The sequence below is a fragment of the Ranitomeya imitator genome, chromosome 3 (genome assembly GCF_032444005.1).
Source record: "Ranitomeya imitator isolate aRanImi1 chromosome 3, aRanImi1.pri, whole genome shotgun sequence".
Taxonomy (NCBI): domain Eukaryota; kingdom Metazoa; phylum Chordata; class Amphibia; order Anura; family Dendrobatidae; genus Ranitomeya; species Ranitomeya imitator.
The window spans coordinates 131,860,912-131,879,188 of NC_091284.1; the positions used below are offsets into that span (position 1 = coordinate 131,860,912).

An 18,277-nucleotide genomic window follows, 5' to 3' on the forward strand; every position below is an offset into this window, starting at 1 on the left:
ACCAAATATGTGTAGATTTGATATTTTTTTTATTGATTTATTTTGATTGGGGCGAAAGGGGGGTGGTTTAAACTTTTATATTTTTTTTATTTTTTAAACATTTTTTTCAACTTTTTTTTTTTACTTTTGCCATGCTTCAATATCCTCCATGGGAGGCTAGAAGCAGGCATAGCACGATCGGCTCTGCTACATAGCAGCGATCTGCTGATCGCTGCTATGTAGCAGAAATGGAGGTGTGCTGTGAGTACCGACCACAGGGTGGCGCTCACAGCCACTGGCGATCAGTAACCATAGAGGTCTCAAGGACCTCTATGGTTACAATGGAGACGCATCGCCGACCCCCGATCATGTGACGGGGGTCGGCGATGACGTCATTTCAGGCCGCCTGGCCGGAAGCGGTAGTTAAATGCCGCTGTCTGCGTTTGACAGCGGCATTTAACTAGTTAATAGGTGCGGGCAGATCGCGATTCTGCCCGCGCCTATTACGGGCACATGCCAGCTGTTCAAAACAGCTGACATGTCCCGGCTTTGGTGCGGGCTCACCGCGGAGCCCTGCATCAAAGCAGGGGATCTGACCTCGGACGTACTATCCCGTCCAAGGTCAGATAGGGGTTAATAGACATTATACATCTGGAATAGTTCCCAAGACCCCTAACATCCACTTTAAGACTGGGACTCCCCAATTACACCTGGTGACTCATGACTTAAGTAAAATTATGGAATATATTCGAGAAATCAACAGGAAAGTTTACAAGAAGGAATTCCAGGCTTCGGATTTAAAATCCACACAATGTGAGTTTTCATGGAGCTTTTCCCCCAGTGTATATAGAAACTCCTGCACCAGCTGTTCTCATGCTGTGAGGGGCAGGAAGAGGCTGCGGTTTATGCTCCCGAATAGCCTGGACTCAATAATGATGCGTCCAATGTATTTTTAATCACTCTTATTAGTCAAACAGAAGTGCCAAAATAGAGGAAACAACAAATACCTCAGTGCGGCACGAAATGAATCCACAGCAGTGCCAAATATAACAATGCAGTACAAATTGTGTCCACAGCAGTGTCGAACAAAAACTAATGTACGGCACAACATGCTTCCATAATAAGACCAAACAAATTCCACAAGACGACATAAAATAGCCACTGTATAAAATATACTCCCCAAGTGGCACCAAATACCATGCTACACCTTAAAACATCCAATATCAGTGCCAAGGAACGACCAGCAGCCACCGGATTTCCTCATGCCCAAGATTTCTTAAAGGGGTTTTCGATTCCTATCTGCTTGCTCAAGTAAAAGCCAGTTCATGAAAACAGGAAAAAATGAGCAAGCTTAACTATCTGAGCAACTCATGGCCAACCTGCAAAGGCCAGAAGACCCAATCAATAATCAGAAAATGACAAGCCTTGCAGAGTGCTTCTGGTATACATTGGCTAGCCCCTCCAAAAAGTGGTCTGAGGAAGGGCAACTAGAAAGCTAGCAATAGGGGCCTGGCGCCCAAGGTACACTCATTCCTTTGTTCCCTTACCCATGAAAGACAGAGTTTTAGTACAAATCGCTTGAGAATTCTGTCCACTTTGGCCTAATAAATCTCCCAGATCTGCTCTGAAAGTCATTTGTTTTCCTTTAGGGCTTGTGCACACGTTGCAGATTTGGAAGCAAAACCTGACGCATTCCTGATGCCAGCAAACTAAATGGGAAACCTGAAGTGTCATGGACACATTGAGTATTTTGACTTGCAGATTTGGTGCAGAAAATAATCTGCAGCACGTCAATTCTCTGTGCATTTTTGCAGCTGCATTTTTCCTGCCAAGAGATGCAGAAATGGTGCAGAAATGTCTGCATCCATTACTCAATAAATGGCCTTAACCTTAGTGTCTTACGTTAGCTGTTGTTGACATGGCCTTTTTAACCACTGAGTACACGTGTGTGACAAACCCTGTCAATCACGCGATATTCAGTAAAGGGGTTGTCCATTTAAAAAAATACAAACAAAAAGACACATTTTCATATACTGTACTCTGTTACATCTCATTCACACGTCCGTGAAACAAATGCTACCCATGTCATCACTGCTTTGCATTAGTGTAGGACCCCCGTGTCTGTTTTTACCATCAGTGTGTCATCTGTATTTTTTACGGATGGATAAAGAAATAAATCAATTACAAAGCTTCTCCTATACTTTACAATGTTAAATACAACCCGCACACGGACTGTACACTGCTGCCATCCATGTGCTGTGCGTGATTTTCACAGACCCATAGACTTGTATTGGGAACTTGTCATCCGTGCTGCCGGACGGACATGTGAAAAACACGGGTATGTGCTATATCAGTGAAAAAAACGGATACAACACGTAATGCTACACGGATGTGTGAATGAGGCTTTAGGAAAATAAAGATCCTGATTTAAAAACTCAAAGCATCTTTTGCACCGGAGGGCCTGGATTGTTCTCATCCAATTGATTTTAATGGGCACAGTGTGATACTAAATATTCCTTTAGGTGGCGCTGCACTTAAACTGAGCACTGGCTGCCAGGTTTCCCTATAGTTAGCAGCTAATTTCTGGGGGTCGCAGCATGGAGAAAATTCGGAGCTGGCTTTGTAAAGGGACCTTTCTAACAACTATTGCCCAAAGTGGAGAACCCTTTTGATAACGAGAAGATTAACCCCTTCACCTACCAAGCCTGTTTTCACCTTCATGACCAGGCCAACTTTTACAATTCTGACCACTGTCACTTTATGAGATAATCACTCTGGAACGCTTCAACGGATCGCACCGATTTAGAGAATGTTTTTCCATGACGTGTCGTACTGATGATAGTGATAACATGTCTTCGAAATGACTTGCTTTATTTGTGAAAAAAAATGGAAATTTGGCAGAAAATGTTGAAAGTTTTGCAATTTTCAAACTTTTAATTTTTGTGTCCTTAAATCAGAGTCATATCACACAAAATAGTTTACAAATAACATTTCTCAAATGTCTACTTTACATCAGAACAATTAAACTTTTTTTGTTTTGTTAGGACGTTATAAGGGTTAAATCTCACCAGCAATTTCTCATCTTTCCAACAGAATTTACAAAACCGTTTTATTTTTAGTGACCACCTCACATTTGAAGTGATTTTGAGGGGTCTATATGTCAGAAAATACCCAAAAGTGACACCATTCTAAAAACTGCACCCCTCAAGGTGCTCAAAATCACATTCAATAAGTTGATTAACCCTTCAGGTATTTCACTGGAATTTTTAGAATGTGGAAAAAAATTAACATTTAATTTTTTTTTTTTAAATTTGACTTTAGACTGAAATATTTTTTTTTTAATTTTCACAAGGGTAACAGGAAAATTGTATTGTGCAATTTGTTGTGCAATTTCTCCTGAGTACGCAGATACCCCATATGTGGGGGAATAGTACTTTTGAGGCATAGTGCAAAACACATAAGGGAAGAGGCGCCACCGGGCGCTGGAGTATCTGCGGCGGCAGGAGGGAGACGGAAGTTGGCAGGACACAAATAGAGGAGTGCTACGGCAGTGTATCTTGATTTTTCTTCCTAGTTGTTATTCCAGGTCATCTTATTTTCATTTTAGGGTCTTACACACTCTCGTTTTCATTTATGCTTTCCTCCCTTTTTCTCGGCACCCACATAGTAACATAGTTACATAGTAACATAGTTAGTAAGGCCGAAAAAAGACATTTGTCCATCCAGTTCAGCCTATATTCCATCATAATAAATTCCCAGATCTACGTCCTTCTACAGAACCTAATTGCATGATACAATATTGTTCTGCTCCAGGAAGACATCCAGGCCTCTCTTGAACCCCTCGACTGAGTTCGCCATCACCACCTCCTCAGGCAAGCAATTCCAGATTCTCACTGCCCTAACAGTAAAGAATCCTCTTCTATGTTGGTGGAAAAACCTTCTCTCCTCCTCGCAAAGAATGCCCCCTTGTGCCCGTCACCTTCCTTGGTATAAACAGATCCTCAGCGAGATATTTGTATTGTCCCCTTATATACTTATACATGGTTATTAGATCGCCCCTCAGTCGTCTTTTTTCTAGACTAAATAATCCTAATTTCGCTAATCTATCTGGGTATTGTAGTTCTCCCATCCCCTTTATTAATTTTGTTGCCCTCCTTTGTACTCTCTCTAGTTCCATTATATCCTTCCTGAGCACCGGTGCCCAAAACTGGACACAGTACTCCATGTGCGGTCTAACTAGGGATTTGTACAGAGGCAGTATAATGCTCTCATCATGTGTATCCAGACCTCTTTTAATGCACCCCATGATCCTGTTTGCCTTGGCAGCTGCTGCCTGGCACTGGCTGCTCCAGGTAAGTTTATCATTAACTAGGATCCCCAAGTCCTTCTCCCTGTCAGATTTACCCAGTGGTTTCCCATTCAGTGTGTAATGGTGACATTGATTCCTTCTTCCCATGTGTATAACCTTACATTTATCATTGTTAAACCTCATCTGCCACCTTTCAGCCCAAGTTTCCAACTTATCCAGATCCATCTGTAGCAGAATACTATCTTCTCTTGTATTAACTGCTTTACATAGTTTTGTATCATCTGCAAATATCGATATTTTACTGTGTAAACCTTCTACCAGATCATTAATGAATATGTTGAAGAGAAGAAGGTCCCAATACTGACCCCTGCAGTACCCCACTGGTCACAGCGACCCAGTTAGAGACTATACCATTTATAACCACCCTCTGCTTTCTATCACTAAGCCAGTTACTAACCCATTTACACACAATTTCCCCCAGACCAAGCATTCTCATTTTGTGTACCAACCTCTTGTGCGGCACGGTATCAAACGCTTTGGAAAAATCGAGATATACCACGTCCAATGACTCACCGTGGTCCAGTCTATAGCTTACCTCTTCATAAAAACTGATTACCGTATATACTCGAGTATAAGCCGAGATTTTCAGCCCAAATTTTTGGGCTGAAAGTGCCCCCCTCGGCTTATACTCGAGTCACGGTAGCGGTGGGGTCGGCAGGTGAGGGGGTGAGGGCGCTGGGGTATACTTACCTAGTCCCAGCGATCCTCGCGCTGTCCCTGCCGTCCCACGGGCTTCGGCGCTGCAGTTTCTTCCTCTCTTCAGCGGTCACGTGGGACCGCTCATTACAGAAATGAATAAGCGGCTCCACCTCCCATAGGGGCGGAGCCGCTTATTCATTTCTCTAATCAGCGGTGCCGGTGACCGCTGATAGAGAAAGAAGCTGCGGCACCGAAGACAGGAGGGGACAGCGCGAGGATCGCTGGGACTAGGTGAGTATAGCATATTCACCTGTCCTCGTTCCAGCCGCCGGGCGCCGATCCATCTTCCCGGCCGGCGCCTCCATCTTCCCGGCGTCTCTGCTCTCTGACTGTTCAGGCAGAGGGCGCGATGACGCATACAGTGTGCGCGGCGCCCTCTGCCTGATCAGTCAGAGCAGAGACGCCGGGAAGATGGAGGCGCCGGAACGAGACGCCGGGAGCTGCAATCAAGGGAGGTGAGTATGTGTTTTTTTTTCTTTATTGCGGCAGCGGCGGCACAAATTTATGTGGAACATCTATGGGGCACAGTGAACGGTGCAGAGCACCGTATATGGCACAGCACAGCTATGGGGCACAGTGAACGGTGCAGAGCACCGTATATGGCACAGCACAGCTATGGGGCACAGTGAACGGTGCAGAGCACCGTATATGGCACAGCACAGCTATGGGGCACAGTGAACGGTGCAGATCACCGTATATGACACAGCACAGCTATGGGGCACAGTGAACGGTGCAGAGCACCGTATATGGCACAGCACAGCTATGGGGCACAGTGAACGGTGCAGAGCACCGTATATGGCACAGCACAGCTATGTATGGGGCACAGTGAACGGTGCAGAGCACCGTATATGGCACAGCTATGGGGCACAGTGAACGGTGCAGAGCACTATATGGTTCACACCTATGGGGAAATATGAACGGTGCAGAGCACTATATGGCACAGCTATGGGGAAATAATGATCTATTTTTATTTTTGAAATTCACCGGTAAATGCTGCATTTCTACCCTAGGCTTATACTCGAGTCAATAAGTTTTCCCAGTTTTTTGTGGCAAAATTAGGGGGGTCGGCTTATACTCGGGTCGGCTTATACTCGAGTATATACGGTAGATTGGTTTGACAGGAGCGATTTCTCATAAACCCATGCTGATATGGAGTTAAACAGTTATTCTCATTGAGATAATCCAGAATAACATCCCTCAGAAACCCTTCAAATATTTTACCAACAATAGAGGTTAGACTTACTGGCCTATAATTTCCAGGTTCACTTTTAGAGCCCTTTTTGAATATTGGCACCACATTTGCTATGCGCCAATCCTGCGGAACAGACCCTGTCGCTATAGAGTCCCTAAAAATAAGAAATAATGGTTTATCTATTACATTACTTAGTTCTCTTAGTACTCGTGGGTGTATGCCATCCGGACCCGGAGATTTATCTATTTTAATCTTATTTAGCCGGTTTCGCACCTCTTCTTGGGTTAGATTGGTGACCCTTAATATAGGGTTTTCATTGTTTCTTGGGATTTCACCTAGCATTTCATTTTCCACCGTGAATACCGTGGAGAAGAAGGTGTTTAATATGTTAGCTTTTTCCTCGTCATCTACAACCATTCTTTCCTCACTATTTTTTAAGGGGCCTACATTTTCAGTTTTTATTCTTTTACTATTGATATAGTTGAAGAACAGTTTGGGATTAGTTTTACTCTCCTTAGCAATGTGCTTCTCTGTTTCCTTTTTGACAGCTTTAATTAGTTTTTTAGATAAAGTATTTTTCTCCCTATAGTTTTTTAGAGCTTCAATGGTGCCATCCTGCTTTAGTAGTGCAAATGCTTTCTTTTTACTGTTAATTGCCTGTCTTACTTCTTTGTTTAGCCACATTGGGTTTTTCCTATTTCTAGTCCTTTTATTATTATTATTATTATTTATTATTATAGCGCCATTTATTCCATGGCGCTTTACATGTGAGGAGGGGTATGCATAATAAAACAAGTACAATAATCTTTAACAATACAAGTCACAACTGGTACAGGAGGAGAGAGGACCCTGCCCGCGAGGGCTCACAATCTACAAGGGATGGGTGAGGATACAGTAGGTGAGGGTAGAGCTGGCTGTGCAGCGGTTTGGTCAATCGGTGGTTACTGCAGGTTGTAGGCTTGTCGGAAGAGGTGGGTCTTCAGGTTCTTTTTGAAGGTTTCGATGGAAGGCGAGAGTCTGATATGTTGTGGTAGAGCATTCCAGAGTAGGGGGGATGCACGAGAGAAATCTTGTATGCGATTGTGGGAAGAGGAGATAATAGGGGAGTAGAGAAGGAGATCTTGTGAGGATCGGAGGTTGCGTGCAGGAAAGTACCGGGAGACGAGGTCGCAGATGTATGGAGGAGACAGGTTGTGGATGGCTTTGTATGTCATGGTTAGGTTTTTGTACTGGAGTCTATGGGTGATGGGGAGCCAGTGCAGGGATTGACAGAGGGGAGAGGCCGGGGAATAGCGGGGGGACAGGTGGATTAGTCGGGCAGCAGAGTTTAGAATAGATTGGAGGGGTGCAAGAGTGTTAGAGGGGAGGCCACAGAGCAGGAGGTTACAGTAGTCAAGGCGGGAGATGATGAGGGCATGGACTAGGGTCTTTGCAGATTCTTGGTTTAGGAATGTGCGGATCCGTGAAATATTTTTGAGTTGGAGGCGGCAGGAAGTGGAAAGGGTTTGGATATGTGGTTTAAAGGAGAGATCAGTGTCAAGGATTACCCCAAGACAGCGGGCTTGTGGGACTGGGGAGAGTGGGCAGCCGTTTACTGTAATGGATAGGTTCGTTGGGGAGGTCGCGTGAGATGGGGGAAAGATGATGAATTCTGTTTTGTCCATGTTAAGTTTTAGAAATCTAGTGGAGAAGAAGGATGAAATAGCAGACAGACATTGAGGGATTCTGGTTAGTAGGGAGGTGATATCTGGTCCAGAGATGTAGATCTGTGTGTCGTCAGCATAGAGATGATACTGAAAGCCGTGAGATTCTATGAGCTGTCCCAGGCCAAAGGTGTAGATGGAGAAGAGCAGGGGTCCTAGAACTGAACCTTGCGGACTCCGACAGATAGGGGGCGAGGTGAGGAGGTGGTGTGTGAGTGGGAGACGCTGAATGTACGGTCAGTTAGGTATTTTATTCCCACAAGGTATAAACCGCTTACACTGCCTATTTAGGATGTTCTTAAATATTTCCCATTTATTATCTGTATTCTTATTTCTGAGGATATTGTCCCAGTCTACCAGATTAAGGGCATCTCTAAGCTGGTCAAACTTTGCCTTCCTAAAGTTCAGTGTTTTTGTGACTCCCTGACAAGTCCCCCTAGTGAAAGACAGGTGAAACTGTACAATATTGTGGTCGCTATTTCCTAGATACCCGACCACCTGCAGATTTGTTATTCTGTCAGGTCTATTAGATAGTATTAGGTCTAAAAGTGCTGCTCCTCTGGTTGGATTCTGCACCAATTGTGAAAGATAATTTTTCTTGGTTATTAGCAGAAACCTGTTGCCTTTATGGGTTTCACAGGTTTCTGTTTCCCAGTTAATATCCGGGTAGTTAAAGTCCCCCATAACCAGGACCTCATTATGGGTTGCAGCTTCATCTATCTGCTTTAGAAGTAGACTTTCCATGCTTTCTGTTATATTTGGGGGTTTGTAACAGACCCCAATGAGAATTTTGTTACCATTTTTCCCTCCATGAATTTCGACCCATATGGACTCGACATCCTCATTTCCTTCGCTAATATCCTCCCTTAAAGTGGACTTTAGACAAGATTTTACATAGAGACAAACCCCTCCTCCTCTCCGATTTTTACGATCCTTTCTAAACAGACTGTAACCCTGTAAGTTAACTGCCCAGTCATAGCTTTCATCTAACCATGTCTCGGTTATTCCCACTATGTCAAAGTTACCTGTAGATATTTCTGCTTCTAGTTCTTCCATCTTGTTTGTCAGGCTTCTGGCGTTTGCAAGCATGCAGTTTAGAGGATTTTGTTTTGTTCCAATCTCCTCGCTGTGGATTGTTTTAGAAATGTTCTTACCGCCCTTCTGAGTATGTTTTCCTGGATCTTCTTTGTTCAAGTCTAATGTTTTTCTTCCCGTCCCCTCTTCTTCTAGTTTAACGCCCTCCTGATGAGTGTAGCGAGTCTTCTGGCGAATGTGTGTTTCCCAGGTTTGTTGAGGTGTAGTCCGTCTCTGGCGAGGAGTCCATCGTACAAGTAATTCACACCGTGGTCCAGGAATCCGAATCCTTGTTGTCTGCACCATCGTCTTAGCCAGTTGTTTGCATCAAGGATCCTGTTCCATCTCCTGGTGCCATGCCTGTCTACTGGAAGGATAGAAGAAAAAACTACCTGTGCATCCAGTTCCTTTACTTTCTTCCCCAACTCTTCAAAGTCTTTGCAGATTGTCGGTAGGTCCTTCCTTGCCGTGTCATTGGTGCCAACATGTATCAGAAGAAATGGGTGGACGTCCTTGGAGTTGAAGAGCTTTGGTATCCTATCGGTCACATCCTTGATCATCGCACCTGGAAGGCAGCATACTTCTCTTGCAGTTATGTCCGGTCTGCAGATGGCTGCTTCTGTGCCTCTCAGTAGTGAGTCTCCCACCACCACCACTCTTCGTTGCTTCTTGGCTGTACTTTTTGCTGTCACTTGTTGCTGTGTGCCCTTTTCTTTTTTGCTTGCTGGTATTGCTTCATCCTTAGGTGTGCCATCTTCATCCTCTACAAAGATTTGATATCAGTTCTTCAGTTGTGTGGTTGGTGATTTCTCCATGGTCTTCTTGCTTCTTTTGGTCACATGCTTCCACTCATCTGCTTTTGGAGGTTCTCTGACACTTTTTTCACCTTCTGTGACCAGTAGAGATGCTTCTGTTCTGTCTAGAAAGTCTTCATTCTCTTTGATGAGTTTCAAAGTTGCTATTCTTTCTTCCAGACCCCGCACCTTTTCTTCTAAAAGGGCCACTAGTCTACACTTCTGACAGGTGAAATTTAATTCTTCTTCTGGTCGATCTGTGAACATGTAGCACATGCTGCAGCTCACCATGTAGGTTGTCACATCTGCCATGTTGCTCCTAGATCCTGCTGACTTGCTGTGTGTTTTCCTTCTTGTGTAATCTACTCAGCCAAGCTCTCTTGCAATAATGTCCTACAGGCAAAAACTTGGTTTGGTGATTCTTTTAGCTTAGGGAGACTTCGCTTTCCCAGAATGCACCTGGAATATGCAAATTAGCCTCCTCAAGCTTGAATCCCTGGTTTGGTGATTCTTTCCAAGCAGCTGGTCCCGGCTGTACCCAACGATCTTCTAGCTTAGGGAGACTCTTCGCTTTCCCAGAATGCACCTGGAATATGCAAATTAGCCTCCTCAAGCTTGAATCCCTGGTTTGGTGATTCTTTCCAAGCAGCTGGTCCCGGCTGTACCCAACGATCTTCTAGCTTAGGGAGACTCTTCGCTTTCCCAGAATGCACCTGGAATATGCAAATTAGCCTCCTCAAGCTTGAATCCCTGGTTTGGTGATTCTTTCCAAGCAGCTGGTCCCGGCTGTACCCAACGATCTTCTAGCTTAGGGAGACTCTTCGCTTTCCCAGAATGCACCTGGAATATGCAAATTAGCCTCCTCAAGCTTGAATCCCTGGTTTGGTGATTCTTTCCAAGCAGCTGGTCCCGGCTGTACCCAACGATCTTCTAGCTTAGGGAGACTCTTCGCTTTCCCAGAATGCACCTGGAATATGCAAATTAGCCTCCTCAAGCTTGAATCCCTGGTTTGGTGATTCTTTCCAAGCAGCTGGTCCCAGCTGTACCCAACGATCTTCTAGCTTAGGGAGACTCTTCGCTTTCCCAGAATGCACCTGGAATATGCAAATTAGCCTCCTCATAGCCTCCTCATAACTGCTCATTCTCAGCAGGTTACTTTCCATACCCATACTCATACCACTGGATGGATGGGCGGGCTTTTTTGACTGACAGGGCTCTGGCTTTATTAGCAGGGAGCAACAGGGACCGGCAACCCTGATGAAGAAGGACGTTGCTCCTTTGAAACGCGTCGGTACGCCTTTTTGGCCCCAGCATTGCTCCGTAGTTTCGGCTGTGACGTCACACGCCAGTTAGTCCTGTCGGCCATTTTTGTTTCCCCGCCTTCTCCTGCACGCATCCAGAGATGCCGCCGGCCGGGGTTTTCTCTGGCTCTGCGTAGCACTCCTCTATTTGTGTCCTGCCGACTTCCGTCTCCCTCCTGCCGCCGCAGATACTCCAGCTCCCGGTGTCCAGTACCCTGGCTCTTTGGTGAGTCTTATGTTCATGGACACCAGTTTTATGTATATTTTTGAGGATTATTATTAGCGGTATATTTTAGCGGCTTGCGGGGGCCAAGTTCACAGTGTGTGCAGTCACGGTGGAACTTTCAGAGTTCTTAGTGTGTATACCTATGGTGGATCTTTCAGAGGCACATCACCCGTCCTTAGGTACGTGTATCGCACTCACCGACACATACTTGGTTAGTGCGTACTGTGCATTACTGTCTGTATTTTATTTCATATCTACTTCCATTATTCCTATATATCACATGGTTTTGTTATAGTCCTTCATATCACCCCACATGTGGATCCCCTAGTGATTTTGACGTGCCTCTCTACCATTTCGGATCACTTTGTCCAGGTATAGTGTCACATAGTTTTATCGGATTACGTATAGGTTCTTTTATTTTCCCTCAAGCGCGGTTTCGATTATTTTTCAGTTTGCATTGTTTACACGACAGTGTTTTTGCACCTACCTGTCCTGAGCTGCTGAGGGTCTCTCTTTTTCCTTTTTCAGGTTAGCGCTAGTGTGTTTTTTGTATTCTTTTGTATTTTTTTAAAAGATTATTTTTATGAAAAAAAAATGGCGTGGGCTCCCGCGTAATTTTTGTAACCAGCCGAGGGAAAACCTAAAGGCTAGGGGCAGAGGTTTATAGCCTGGGAAAGGGGTAATACCCATGGAGCTTTCCAGGCTATTAATATCAGCTGTATTACTGAACCCTATCTCTGAGGTTATTGAGACAATAAAATTAATTCCTGAAACAGTCAAGGGATCTTAGGGGTGATGTTTCTCCTTGTAGAGTGTGACAAATCAGAGTGAAGGGCTTATAAGCCGTGCAAGCTCCTCTCTGGGAAATTAAATATGCAAATTGTCCAGGGCCTCTCACCTTCCCAAATCAGATCTCATACTTTACACTGATGAGAGGCAACACCCCGAAACACAGTCTGCAAATTGAGATTCTGGTTTGGCTTTTATCCCAAGTCATATTGTAAGGCTCATTAAAGAGTCGATAATGACTATTAGGGTTGCTGCTTCCAAGAGGTGGTGCTAGAGGTCTAGTCCTCTTCCTCTCTGAACAGACTATTTGCATATAAAAAACAGTCAAGGAAACACAACATCATACGATAGACACCATGTTTGGCCTTTGTCAAATGCACAAGACATGACAGACCACACAACGAGGTTCACAAGGAACTAAATCCTGCTTTGTGTTCAGATGTTGTCACATATCATCCTGTCTCACTGTACAGTTACTGTAGAGAAGTCAGTAAATAGATGGAAGATTAATAACATATTCTACCTTCTCAATATGACTAAAGGACTCCTCCACTTTGGACTATCCCTAGCTGTTAGAAAGGTCCCTTTACCAAAAGCAGACCCAAACAACAAAGATCTGCTGCGATCCCCAGAAATTAGCTGCTATTTGTAGTGAAACCTGACAGTAAGTGTTCAATGTAACACTTCTCATGTGCAGCGCCACCACAGGGAATACTTAGAATCACGCTGTACCATTAAAATCAATGGGATGAGTGCAGGACACTACAGGTCCTCCAGTGCGAGACACGCTCTGTGTTCAGATCCACCCCATCCAGAAGAATTTTTCATTTGTATGGTCATCTCTATGACATCCGTTTTGATACATCAATAGCAAATAAAACATTTCTTCAGCCTTTTTCAGCTTGTTTTTTTGGTGCAGACATTTTTGGTTTGTATTATGCCAGGATCACACTGGCGTATGTTCTCTCATGTGAGAGAATCGGGCCGATTTTGCTAATGACACTCTGCTCAAACTTTGTTAGAGTTTGAGCCGAGTGTCATCTTACTGCGATCCGATTCTCTTGTGTGTGAGAATCGTATCCCAACTGTGGAGAAGATGGAGAGCTTAATTTCTGAATCTTCTCCATTGTCTGTGTCTTAAGATGTCATCCGACTGCAGTCTGATATTTCTTACAAGTACCAAGATACCCCATATGTGATCGAAAGCTACTTTTGAGGCACAGTGCAATACTCAGAAGGGAAGAGGCGCCACATTGGAGTTCAGATGTTGCTGGAATGGTTTCAGGGTGCCATGTCACATTGGCAAAGCCGCTGAAGTGCTAGAACAACAGAAACTCCCCATATGTGACCTAAGTTTATAGACTACACTCCACAGTGAATTCATCTAGGAGTGTGATGGGGCATTGATCCAGGAAAGTTGTCTGATTGCTGAGTCGGGAAGGATTTTTATCCCCTATTACGGAGCTATTAATGTCTAAACCATGTTTTCTTTTCCTTCCTCTGAATCAACATGTTAAGCTACATGTTAAAGTCGATGGAGTTAGGTCTTCTTTCAACCTTAACCCCTTAGTGACACAGCAAATTAGGTACTCAATGACCAAGCCACAATTCTGACCACTGTCACTTTATGAGGTAATAGCTCTGGAAAGTTTCAACGGATCCCACTGATTCTGAGAATGTTTTATTGTGACATATTGTACGTCATGTTAGTGGTAAAATTTCTTCGACATGACATGTGTTTATTTATGAAAAAAATGGAAATTTGGCAAAAAATTTAGAAAATGTAGCAATTTTCAAATTTTTTATTTTTCTGCCCTTAAATCAGAGAGTGGTATCGGGCAAAATAGTTAATAAATAACATTTCCCATATGTCTACTTTACATCAGCACAATTTTGGAAACAATTGTTTTTTTTCGTTAGGACGTTATAAGGGTTAAAAGAAGTTGACCAGCCATTTCTCATTTTTCAAACAAAATTTACAAAACCATTATGTTTTTCAGGGACCACCTCACATTTGAAGTGAGTTTGGGGGTCAATATGACAGAAAATCTCCAAAAGTGACACCATTCTAAAAACTGCACCCCTCAAGGTGCGCAAAACCACATTCAAGAAGTTTATTAACCCTTCAGGTGCTTCACGAGAACTAAAGCAATGTGGAAGGAAAAAATTTTTACATTTTACTTTTTTCACAGAAAAATTTACTTTGGAACTAAACTTTTTATTTTAACCCCTTAAGCCCCGAGGGTGGTTTGCACGTTAATGACCGGGCCAATATTTACAATTCTGACCACTGTCCCTTTATGAGGTTATAACTCTGGAACGCTTCAACGGATCTTTGCGATTCTGACATTGTTTTCTCATGACATATTGTACTTCATTTTAGTGGTAACATTTATTCGATATAACTTGCGTTTATTTGTGAAAAAAACGGAAATTTGGCGAAAATTTAGAAAATTTCGCAATTTTCCAACTTTAAATTTTTATGCCCTTAAATCACAGAGATATGTCACGCAAAATACTTAATAAGTAACCTTTCCCACATGTCTACTTTACATCAGCACAATTTTGGAACCAAAATTTTTTTTTGTTAGGGAGTTATAAGGGTTAAAAGTTGACCAGCAATTTCTCATTTTTACAACACCATTTTTTTTTTTAGGGACCACATCTCATTTGATGTCATTTTGAGGGGTCTATATGATAGAAAATACCCAAGTGTGACACCATTCTAAAAACTACACCCCTCAAGGTGCTCAAAACCACATTCAAGAAGTTTATTAACCCTTCAGGGGTTTCACAGGAATTTTTGGAATGTTTAAATAAAAATGAATATTTAACTTTTTTTCACACAAAATATATTTCAGCTCCAATTTGTTTTATTTTACCAAGGGTAACACTATAAAATGGATGCCAAACATTGTTGTATAATCTGTACTGAGTACGCTGATACCCCATATGTGGGGGTAAACCACTGTTTGGGCGCATGGCAGAGCTCGGAAGGAAAGGAGCGCCATTTGACTTTTCAATGCAAAATTGACAGGAATTGAGATGGGACGCCATGTTGCGTTTGGAGAGCCCCTCATGTGCCTAAACATTGAAACCCCCCACAAGTGACACCATTTTGGAAAGTAGACACCCTAAGGAACTTATCTAGATGTGTGGTGACCACTTTGGCCCACCAATTGCTTCACAGAAGTTTATAATGCAGAGCCGTAAAAATAAAAAATCATATTTTTTCACAAAAATGATCTTTTCGCTCCCAATTTTTTATTTTCCCAAGAGTAAGAGAAGAAATTGGACCTCAAAAATTGTTGGCCAATTTGTCCTGAGTACGCTGATACCCCATATATGGGTGTAAACCATTGTTTGGGCGTATGGCAGAGCTCGGAAGGGAAGGAGCGCCATTTTACTTTTCAATGCAAAATTGACTGGAATTGAGATATGATGCCATGTTGCGTTTGGAGAGCCCCTGATGTGCCTAAACATTGAAATCCCCACAAGTGACACCATTTTGGAAAGTAGACCCCTTAAGGAACTTATCTAGAGGTGTGGTGAGCACTTTGACCCAACAAGTGCTTCACAGAAGTTTATAATGCAGAGCCGTAAAAATAAAAAATCTTATTTTTTCACAAAAATGATCTTTTCGCCCCCAATTTTTTATTTTCCCAAGGGTAAGAGAAGAAATTAGACCACAAAAGTTGTTGTGCAATTTGTCCTGATTGCGACGATACCCCATATGTGGGGGTAAACCACTTTTTGGGTGCATAGCAGAGCTCGGAAGGGAAGGAGCGCCATTTGACTTTTCAATGCAAAATTGACTGGAATTAAGATGGGACGCCATGTTGGTTTGGAGAGCCCCTGATGTGCCTAAACATTAAAAACCCCCACAAGTGACACCATTTTGGAAACTAGACCCCCTAAGGAACTTATCTAGATGTGTTTTGAGAGCTTTGAACCCCCAAGTGTTTAACTACAGTTTATAACGCAGAGCCGTTAAAATAATTTTTTTTTTTTTTCGCAAAAATTATTTTTTAGCCCCCAGTTTTGTATTTTCACAAGGGTAACAGAATAAATTGGACCCCAAAAGTTGTTGTCCAATTTGTCCTGAGTATGCTGATACCCCATATGTGGGGGGGAACCACTGTTTGGGCGCATGGCAGAGCTCGGAAGGGAAGGAGCGCCATTTGGAATGCAGACTTAGATGGATTGGTCTGAGGGTCACGTTGCATTTGCAGAGCCCCTGATGTACCCAAACAGTACAAACCCCCCACAAGTGACCCCATATTAGAAACTAGACCTCCCAAGGAACTTATCTAGATGTGTTGTGAGAACTTTGAACCCCTAAGTGTTTCACTACAGTTTACAACGCAGAGCCGTGAAAATAAAAAATCCTTTTTTTTCCCACAAAAATGATTTTTAGCCCCCCAAATTTTTATTTTCCCAAGGATAACAAGAGAACTTGGACCCAAAAAGTTGTTGTCCAATTTGTCTCGAGTACGATGATACCCCATATGTTGGGGTAAACCCATGTTTGGGCGCACGGGAGAGCTCGGAAGTGAAGGAGCACTGTTTTACTTTTTCAATGCAGAATTGGCTGGAATTGAGATCGGACGCCATGTCGCGTTTGGAGAGCCCCTGATGTGTCTATACAGTGGAAACCCCCCAATTATAACTGAAACCCTAATCCAAACGCACCCCTAACCCTAATCTCAACTGTAACCCTAACCACACACCTAACCCTGACACACCTCTAATTCTAATCCCAACCGTAAATGTAATCCAAACCCTAACCCTAACCTTAATGGGAAAATGGAAATAAATACATTTTTTTAAATTTTATTATTTTTCCCTAAGGCTAGGTTCACATTGCGTTAGGGAAATCCGTTTAGCGCTAGCGGATTGCGCTAACGCAATGTCTTTTTAGGTGTCGTGTTTAGTGGTCGCGTTAACGTCCCCGCTCTGGAAGATCGGGGATCGGACCTCGGGCGCGCCGCGGACGCTGCAAGCAGCGTCTGAGGCGCGCCACAAAAGAATGGCACCTTGCTAGCGCGAGCCGAAAATGGCACGCTCTAGCGATGCGCTACACCCGAAAATCACATTGCTGTCAATGGTTGTGCTAACGGACCCGTTGCACGGCGTTAATTGTGACATTTTCGCCGTGCAACGCTGTCCGTTAGCGTTAACCCATTAACGCAATGTGAACCTAGCCTAACTAAGGGGGTGATGAAGGGGGGTTTGATTTACTTTTATAGAGTTTTTTATATCGGATTTTTATGATTGGCAGCCGTCACACACTAAAAGATGCTTTTTATAGCAAAAAAGTTTTTGCGTCTCCACATTTTGAGACCTATAATTTTTCCATATTTTGGTCCACAGAGTCATGTGAGGTCTTGTTTTTTGCGGGACGAGTTGACGTTTTTATCGGTTACATTTTCGGAAACGTGACAATTTTTGATCGCTTTTTATTCCGATTTTTTGTGAGGCAGAATGACCAAAAACCAGCTATTCATGAATTTCTTTTGGGGGAGGCGTTTATACCGTTCCGCGTTTGGTAAAATTGATGAAGCAGTTTTATTCTTCGGGTCAGTACGATTACAGCGATACCTCATTTATATCATTTTTTTTATGTTTTAGCGCTTTTATACGATAAAAGCTATTTTATAGAAAAAATAATTATTTTGGCATCGCTTTATTCTGAGGACTATAACTTTTTTATTTTTTTGGTTATGATGCTATATGGCGGCTCGTTTTTTGCGGGACAAGATGACGCTTTCAGAGGTACCATGGTTATTTATATCCGTCTTTTTGATCGCGTGTTATTCCACTTTTTGTTCAGCGTTATGATAATAAAGCGTTGTTTTTTGGCTCTTTTTTTTTTTTTTTTCTTACGGTGTTCACTGAAGGGGTTAACTAGTGGGCCAGTTTTATAGGTCGGGTCGTTACGGACGCGGCGATACTAAATATGTGTACTTTTATTGTTTTTTTTTTTTAGGTAAAGAAATGTATTTATGGGAATAATATTTTTTTTTTTCTGCTTTATTTAGGATTTTTTTTTTTTTTTTTTTTACAAGTGTGGAAATTTTTTTTTTTACTTTTTCACTTTGTCCCAGGGGGGGGACATCACAGATCACCAATCTGACAGTTTGCACAGCAC

At 43.0% G+C, this 18,277-nt stretch overlaps 1 protein-coding gene across 1 annotated transcript in view; it reads right to left on the minus strand.

The window, feature by feature from the left end:
* APOO (apolipoprotein O) overlaps nt 1-18,277 on the minus strand; it is a 103,214-nt gene that overhangs the window by 52,966 nt on the left and 31,971 nt on the right. The window lies entirely within an intron of this gene.